Here is an 8,139-nt window from a genome sequence, read left to right as displayed (position 1 = left end):
ATTGTTGTTTGGCAGGCCCGGGCTGGGGATTCGAACCTGCCACCTTAGGTGTATGTGGCTGGCGCCTTAGCCGCTTGAGCCACAGGCGCCGAGCCAGTTCTTCTATTTTTAATAGAGACGAGGTCTTGCTTTCCCTCAAGCTGGTCTCAAACTCCTGAGCTCAAGCAAGCCACCTGCCTTGGCCTCTCAGAGTGCTGGGATTACAGACCTGAGCCACCATGCCCAGCTGAGTATATCCCATTTAATGAGAGAAACAGGCTTGGGGGTTGTAGGCCTTGACTAAGGAGCCATGAGTTGCTGGCTTTGGCCAGAGAGGGAGCTATGTGACCTGAAAGGAGACCCCCAACTCACAGAGCCCCCAGTGGGAGGCAGAGACCCTGGAAAGGATTCATGGCCCACAGCGAGATCTTTGGAAATACTCCTAGCCTCACCATGAGGACAAGGCTGAAGGTGCAGTTAACTGCAAGAACTCCACACATTGCCCATGGCAAGGGGCCAGCAGGAGCCCTGGGATGGACGGCTCAGCTCCCCTTCTGCCCTCACTGTGACACCCTGGACAGCCTCCCTTGGGAGGGAGTCTGTTGTGTTTGGCTCTGCCCCCATCCCACCTGTGAGTTAAGAATGGTGCCTGCCCATGTCGCCTGCGCTCACCATGTGGTGAGGGCAGCTGCTGACCCCCTAGCCCTTGCTGGTCTTCTGCTCACACAGCACTGATGGGGTCCCTCTGTAAGTCTGGGAAGGAAAGCGCCATGCAGGAGGCCAGGGTGTCCCAGAAAGCAGCCAAAGCATCAGCAAGGGCTTGGGGGCTGGGCCCAGGGAGGAGCAATCACCCAGGAGAAACTGAGGCAGAGAGGGCAAAATGGTCTTGGGATACCCAGCTGCTCCATGGGAGAGGGGGTGCACCCAGCTCCCCCTAGGCCAGATTCTATAGCCAGCCGTCAGGGGACTTTCAGGGGGGCCTTGGCTCAGCACTGCTCTTCAGGCCCCACTTCTCCTATAGGCAGCTACCTCATCATGTGTGAGAGAGCTCACAGCCCACTGTGGCCACCTCCATACTCCTCTTATCCTAGAAACCAAAAACCAATGTTATCCTGATTCTGGCTGAAGGGATGTTTCCCTGACAGGCCTCCAGCCATGCACCCAGGCCTGGCTCCTGCCTGCCTCAGTTTCCTCTCTCCTCTTTGCCTGCAGCCTGTGGACACAAGCCCACAGGGCAGAGGCAGAGGCCCAGGGACCAGGACCCACTTCAGGGCTTGCCTTCACTCCTGAGCCCCTCTTCTCCTCTGGGACTGCAGTGTTGGCAGCAATCCTCTCAGGACCGCCAGGTCAGAGATGCCCCCAGGACAGCGATGCCCTCTCCAGTGTGATGAGTCCTAATGCAGGCTGTTCCTTCAAGGCTCACAACATTGATGGCAGGTAAAATTGAATTTTTTCCTGTTTCCTAAGAATTTTCTTATTTCTTTTTAAATTGCCTTGTGTGTTATTTGAGACCTCTGGATGTCAACTTCATAGATCTGTTCTGTGCCCTGGGTAGCAAGTATTTCCTCCTAAGAAAATCTTTCTCAAGTTGGGGGAAGGGTAAGGAGGGAGGGGGAGGTTGAGGTGGTCTCCCTGAATGAGCACAGGGTGGGGGTGTCTGACACACCTTTTGTGTATGGGACATAACCACAAGAGGGACTCTACCTAACAAAATGAAATATTTTGACCTGATTGTTTATACCTTCACAGTAACCTGAAATAAATTTACTTTTTAAAAAAGTCTTTCTCACAGTCCTCGAGGTGCTGCAACTGTCTGCTGGGAGACCAGCCCTCGGGAGGTAACAGAGGACACCAGGGCCCCAGCCACAGGATGCCGCCCAAGTCCACAGGTAACTCCTGGTGACAGCAGAGTCAGGAAGGTGACAGCAGCAGAGCCCCATGCCAAGTGTGAGGCTGTGGACAGTCACCTCGGTGGATCCTTGCAGCAGCTCTGGGACAGGCTCCTGTGGGTAGGGATCTGAGGCAGGTCCCCGTGCTGAAAGGAGCAGCCTGGGGCTAATGTATGCTCAGCCTAGGGCTCTGGAACACCCCAGCCCCAGAGAGTGTTCTACAGGTAAAGCTCCAGACCAAAACCAGACTGGAATTGGGTCTACTCCAGGTTTCAGGGTGGTAATGGTGCCAGTGGACCCGGAAGGAGGCCCTGACACCCCCGGGAGCCAGTGCCTGCCCTGGAGACCCTTCCCCGTGGTTCCGGCCTGCCCCAGGCTACAGTTGGCTCCCTGAGTGACAGCAATTAGGGCCATGGCTGGCAGAGTAGCCTGCACCCCCAAAGCACCTGATATGGCAGCAGCTCCCCGGGGGCCATGCGCTCTGCCTATGACTGAGGCGCTTGGAATCATTTTCTTTCTGCTGTAAAAATGGAAACATCCCCTATGTGAGACACAAGCTGGCAAGGAGAAAGCCGCTTCAAAATCACACCCTCTGTGGGGCGGGCGGTGGCCAGGGGGCCCCAGACCCACCAGGCAAGAAGGGCTGCAACTGTGGGAGAGCCAGGAACCTGGGGGTGCAGAGACAAGGCACAGACCCCCCCAGCCAGACAACCCTGCTGGAACATAGGCTGAGCCCTCACTGCCTCGAGCCTCTCTTCCAAAAACAGCAACAGTGCCGGCTGCATCCGGCTGCTCGCACCCACCCAGAGATGTTGGAATCGCCGTGGGGGAAGTGGGCATGTGGGCGCATTGCTGGGGGCTATCCAAATTGGAGAGAGCAAGCTCCCCTATCTGGGGGCCAGCAGGGACATGGCAAGGTGAAGTGTGGGTTCTGTGATCGTGTCTGGGTGACAAGGAGGGTCCCCAGCATACTGTACCATGCCAGGCTGCTCTGGGAGGCCTTGGGAACCAAATTTGTGAGCCAAGTGCACACAGGACCCTGGTTGTAGGTCCGCCAAGCAGGCCAGGCTGGCACAGCCCCCACTCATCCCATCTGGACACTCATCACCCACTTCTCTGGCTGGGACCCTCCTCCCCAGCCCTCCCCAGGCACTGCTCAGTCGCAGGCTCTGCACCTCGGGCCTAAAATCCTCACGTAACTATAAAGCAGTCCCGCACACACCCACAGCCGTGAGGAGCACGTGTCAGATGTGTGAAACGCCCCCACCCAGCCTAGCTGTTCTCCTCTTCAGGCTTTCAAGGACACTGCACAGGGCCCACGTGCCATGGCCAGTGGTGGACATGGGCCTGCAGAAGCAGAAGAGCCAGCCCTGCCCCACTGGCACTTTCCCTGTGAGGTGCACATTGTCACAAGGCTAGGAAGACAGCCCTGCCCACAGGGACCTGGGGTGTGTACCCAGCTCCCAGGCTAGAAGTGACCACGTGCCCATCAATGCCACAAGGAGAGGACTCCACTTGGAGCCCTGAGCCTCCTAGGCTGTCACCCATGTAAAACCTGGGGACTGTCGGCCCAAACAGTGGCTGGGCCTAGCTAGCTCTTTCAGCCCATCCTGTTGTCAGAGTGAACTCTGGGGAGCCAAAGCCATGTGGGTTTAAACCTAGATCACCAGGACGTGTGCACACACACATCTGCACATGCACATGTCCCCTCACTCGTGTTTATATCACATGCTGGCACATGCACACTGTCACACTGACAGCCATGAGCACACTCACAACACATGCATGCTCACTCACATGTGTGCACACTCTTACAGCCCCCCACACACACTCACCATCTCACTCACAATTCATACACCTACACAAGCACTTTCTATCTTTTATTTCTCACTCAGGCCCTTTGCACAGACCTCTCACTGACATTCAGGGCTGATGTCCCACTTTAGCTGCTAATGTCCCACCCACACATCAGGCCATGGCTGGGGGCCCACCAGCTGCTCTGGACTCTCCCTGCTCCCTAGCCATACAAAGTGTGCCCCATCCCCAGAGAAGCCCTGGGCCATCCTGCCTGTGGGAGCAGCTTCTGCAGAATTTGGGCTAGGCTAGCAGCTGGCCAGCACCTCTGCTCAGTGGCCTGCCTGCTGGTTGGCTGGAGACTGCTAACTGTGGGTCTGGGGCACTGGTGCCGCCAGCACCCAGGGTCCAGGCAGGAGGGGGAGACAGCAGCACACCTACCCTCCTGGGAGGTCTGGAGAGGGGCTGGTTAAGGAATGGGAGCAACACTAGTCTCCAGCCATTCCCTCCTGTAGCAACAGGAGAGCTGAATCCAGGGTCTGCACTGCCCTGCCTGCCTCTGCTGCCAGCCTGCCATGACTGTGAGGGTGATGGTAGCTATAGGGTTACTGGTCCCAGGTTGGCTGCTTCCCAGGATAGTCTCCCTGAGGGCAGCAGAGTACTCAGGGTGGGCAGGGGCAGGCTGGGCCATTCCCACACCCCTCCCCACCCAAGGACCAGCCTCCAAAGAAGGAGAAGCTGTGTTTTAGCTAGCACCATGTAGACAATCTGGATGAGCCACCTGCAATGCCCAGGACCCAGCCCAAGTCAACACATGCCAGGACCCAGCCCAAGTCAGCCCATGCCAGGACTCAGCCCAAGTCAGCCCATGCCAGGACCCAGGCCCAAAACTCCTGCATGGCCCAAGCTCTGTGTGCCAAGAGTGATTAGTGCAGAACACACAGACTTGGTTACCAAGGATGTTCCATGTTTGCTCAGTGACAGGGCCTCCCATTGAAGCCTGCCTGTGTGACCTCAGGCCCTTTCTGGTTCCCTGAGCCCTGCAAGGCACAGCCCCGTCCACCCCAGTGTGTGGGTCCTAGACTGAGCACAGCTGCCCATGGGGGCTGTCCCACCAACCTACCTTTCCAGAAAAGAGCATCTGGGGGTCCCAAGACTGACCAAGCTCCCAGAAAAGGGACAGAGCCTGTCCTACTCCCAAGGGCTGGTGGAGGGTGGAGATGGGGCAGTGGTGTTCAACAGGCATGCCCACCTGGGGCCCTAAGGGCTGTTCTCACCACCTAGGGGAGCCCAGGGCCCTGAGAGTAGACCAAGGGAGCGATGGGGGGCATGGTCATCATGGGGTCTTTCTGGGTGGGTACAGGTATGCATCTCTGCAGAGATGGAGGGAAGTGAGGCTGGGGACCCCATGGGGTAGGGTGCAGTGCCGGGATCCAGGCACATCCTCACCTCTGAGCTTAATCTGGCTTTGAGGAGAGACTGGCACATGAAGCATCCCTGCAGGGCCCCCCAGTAGGAGCCACTGCCCAGCCCAGCAAACCAAACACCACAGATGCCACAGGTGGGAGTCCCTGCAGGAAGAGCGGCAAAGAGGGGTGGTGCATACAGGTGCACCTGCTGGTTTGCGTGGCTTCCCAGCTGCTCTCAGGCCTGGTGGAGTTCTGAGAGCAGGAGCTGCTGAGCAGTCCTGGGCCACACCAATTTGTAGAGGAGGAAAGTCACCATGTAGGGGGTGGTACCATCAGGGCAGGGCCCTAAACACCGCCTGCCCCAGCTGCAGACACCCAGAGCTCAGTGCCTGAAGTGGCCAAGGTCTGGGAGCTCAAGCATGAAGACACAGTCAGCCTCCTGGCACTCAGCCTAAACCTGGTCCCCTCCTGAGTACTGACCTCAGGTGGGCAGTGGCTGCCCCTTCCCAGTGCCCTATCCACTCATAGCTCTGCCACTGCCCACCTGAACCACTGCCCACCTGGGGGGTTTGGAAAGTGGTAAAGCTGCTTGTATTTCAGCAAGGGCTCAGCAGATTACACTGGGCCGGCTCAGCAGATTACACTGGGCCAGTACAGCCTGGCCCTCAGGTGTCCTTTTCTTTCCTGGATCAGTACTTTCCTGCAATTAATCCAGACCTCACTGGGAAGGGCTGGGAGCGGCCTTCCATCTGGGCTGCCCTGCTGATGGCCAGGAGGGCTACTAGCAACCACCTAGGCAGGATGGGCCAGGTCTGCTACCCAGGTGTTTAGTAGGGGGCCCTGCTACTTCTCCCTGTACCAGCCCTGCTGGGAGAGTTACCAGATGCACAGGGAAACAGAGTCTCAGGAGCATACCTGAGAAGCACTGTGACCCTCTGCTACCCTGGCCAGACCCAAAAGGTACCAGGCTAGGCCTTGAAACCCCAGCCAAGGCCTTTCTTTCAGAAAGGGGTAGTGTATGTTAGGAGTGTCCAGGATGAAGTTAATCTAAGCAGCCCCCAAGCTTCAGGGCACTAAAGTGCTTCTTTCCCAGGCTCCAGACAGTGCAGACCCATCTTGGCCCCGTGGGCATGCTCTAGACTCCCTGGGTCAGGCTAGATTGGTTTGCTTGCCCTTTCTGGTCCAGTACCTCCTGACCCCCTTCAACCCCTACCATGGCTACCCTCACCCCCCACCTCCATCCCCACAGCCACCACCTCCTGGGAGTTGATCACTTGATTAAGAGCAGTATTTAAGGGACCAGAGGGAAAAAATCGATTTGCCTGGTTCCACTTTAATCCAGCAGTTCCATTTCTGATGAATGTCCTGGTGCTGGAGTTACCACGAAGCTGCAGCACCCAGCAGAGATTGCTGGTCAGTCGGAGTGGCCAAGGAGGGTCTGGCAGGCCACACCCTATGGCCCAGCCCACCCCTTGGGAGAATCCATAGTGGCAGGTCTGAGTACAGACAGCAGATCACAGCTCTGGCCCGACTTGCAGGATCTGGAGCAGCTCGGTCCTATGCTATGCACCAGCAACATTGTCAGGATGGGGTGAGCCCATATCTGTGGCTGTTGAGCTGGGTCCCTTGGAGGATTGAGCCTGAACGGGAGGACAAGTAGATTAGACTCGTGGTCAATATTTGTAGAATTGAATTGAATCTGTCATTTGGGTGCTGTGTGTGTTCTGGGTAGCTTTGCGGTTTCTGCTTCTGACAGGAAAACCCAAATCAAGGGCCCCTCTCAGGGCACAGTTGGGGCCTGGCCTGGGAGAAAGATGGGGGAGCTCTGTGTCTTCCCAAGCAAGGTAGCAGGGTGTCCTGGGGACAGGGAGAGACCCCAGCACTGACAAGAGGCAGGTAGGCTGTGGTTGCAAGCTGCGGAGGGTCTGCCCTGGCTCAGGGGACATGAAGGCTCCACCCCGGCTCCTGGAACCTCCCATCTCAAGCTGCAGGGGCACATTGTGCACTGTGCCAGGTGTCACCCAGGGTGGGCAGGTGCAGGGTGATGGCAGGGTAAGGGGCATCAGTGATGCCAGACCATCTTGAGGAGGCTGGGTCAGGATGGGCACAGCAGGATGGGGGCTCTGCCTCTGTGGCCAGTGTTCCCGCTGAGGTCCCCTCGCATCCAAAGTGCGATGGGGAGAGGAAGGCCCACCCCAGGCCTTCAGGTCCTGAGCCAGCCTGGCCAGCTCCTCCTGAGTAGACCTGGGTGGTAGAGGCTCGCATGCTGCCCACCTCTAATCCCCAAACCCCAAATTGGATTAGTTGTGTTTAGAAAGTGGCAAAGCTGCTTGTATTTGAGCAAGGGCTCAGCAGATTACACTGGGCTAAGAGGGTGGCCACCTGAGCAAAGGGATTTTTGAGGGGCAAAATTTGCATTAAACACGTGTTAATTGAAAACAAACTCAGAGGAAGATTCCCCGCCCCTGCCTGGCCCTCCCCACCCCCTGCCCACTTGGTGACTGCCTCTTGGGGTTGGGGCTCCTGCTACCTTTGGTGACACAAGGAAAGGACAGGAAGGAGTGCTTGAATGGCCCATGGAGAGCAGTATGGTGCTGACAGGAGGCAGCTCAGGTCTCTTGTGTCCTGTGACTTGGTCTCTGTGCCTGTGACCCTCTCAGAAGCATAGGGCCTGGCAAGAGGAAGCTCCATGAGTGCTTTGTTATCACCCCCCCCCCATCAACCGGGAGCCTGGAGGCCCAGGTCCCACAGGCCAGCTCCTGTCCAGGGTCCCACAATATGGGCTGGGCCTGGGGAGGGACACTGAGGCAGAGCTCTGTCTCAGAGGGTAGGCCCTGAAGTGTTGCTGTCTTGGCAGCAGCTCTGGGGAGGCCCCTGCACCCCCTGCCTGGCCCTGCCCTGCATACCAGCCACCTAGTACGTAACCTACCTATGTGGCCCTCCAACTCCAGAGGCAGTACTGTGCACTTTTATTTCATAAAAATTCAAATAGTTATGAAATAAACAAATTTCCCTTTGTAATTAGGCCACACCTGAAACTAACTCTGAGTCTTCTCCAGGGGGGCCCT

Source organism: Otolemur garnettii, unplaced genomic scaffold (genome assembly GCF_000181295.1).
Source record: "Otolemur garnettii isolate 467f Iridium unplaced genomic scaffold, OtoGar3 scaffold00218, whole genome shotgun sequence".
Classification (NCBI taxonomy): domain Eukaryota; kingdom Metazoa; phylum Chordata; class Mammalia; order Primates; family Galagidae; genus Otolemur; species Otolemur garnettii.
This window is presented reverse-complemented; position numbering follows the sequence as displayed.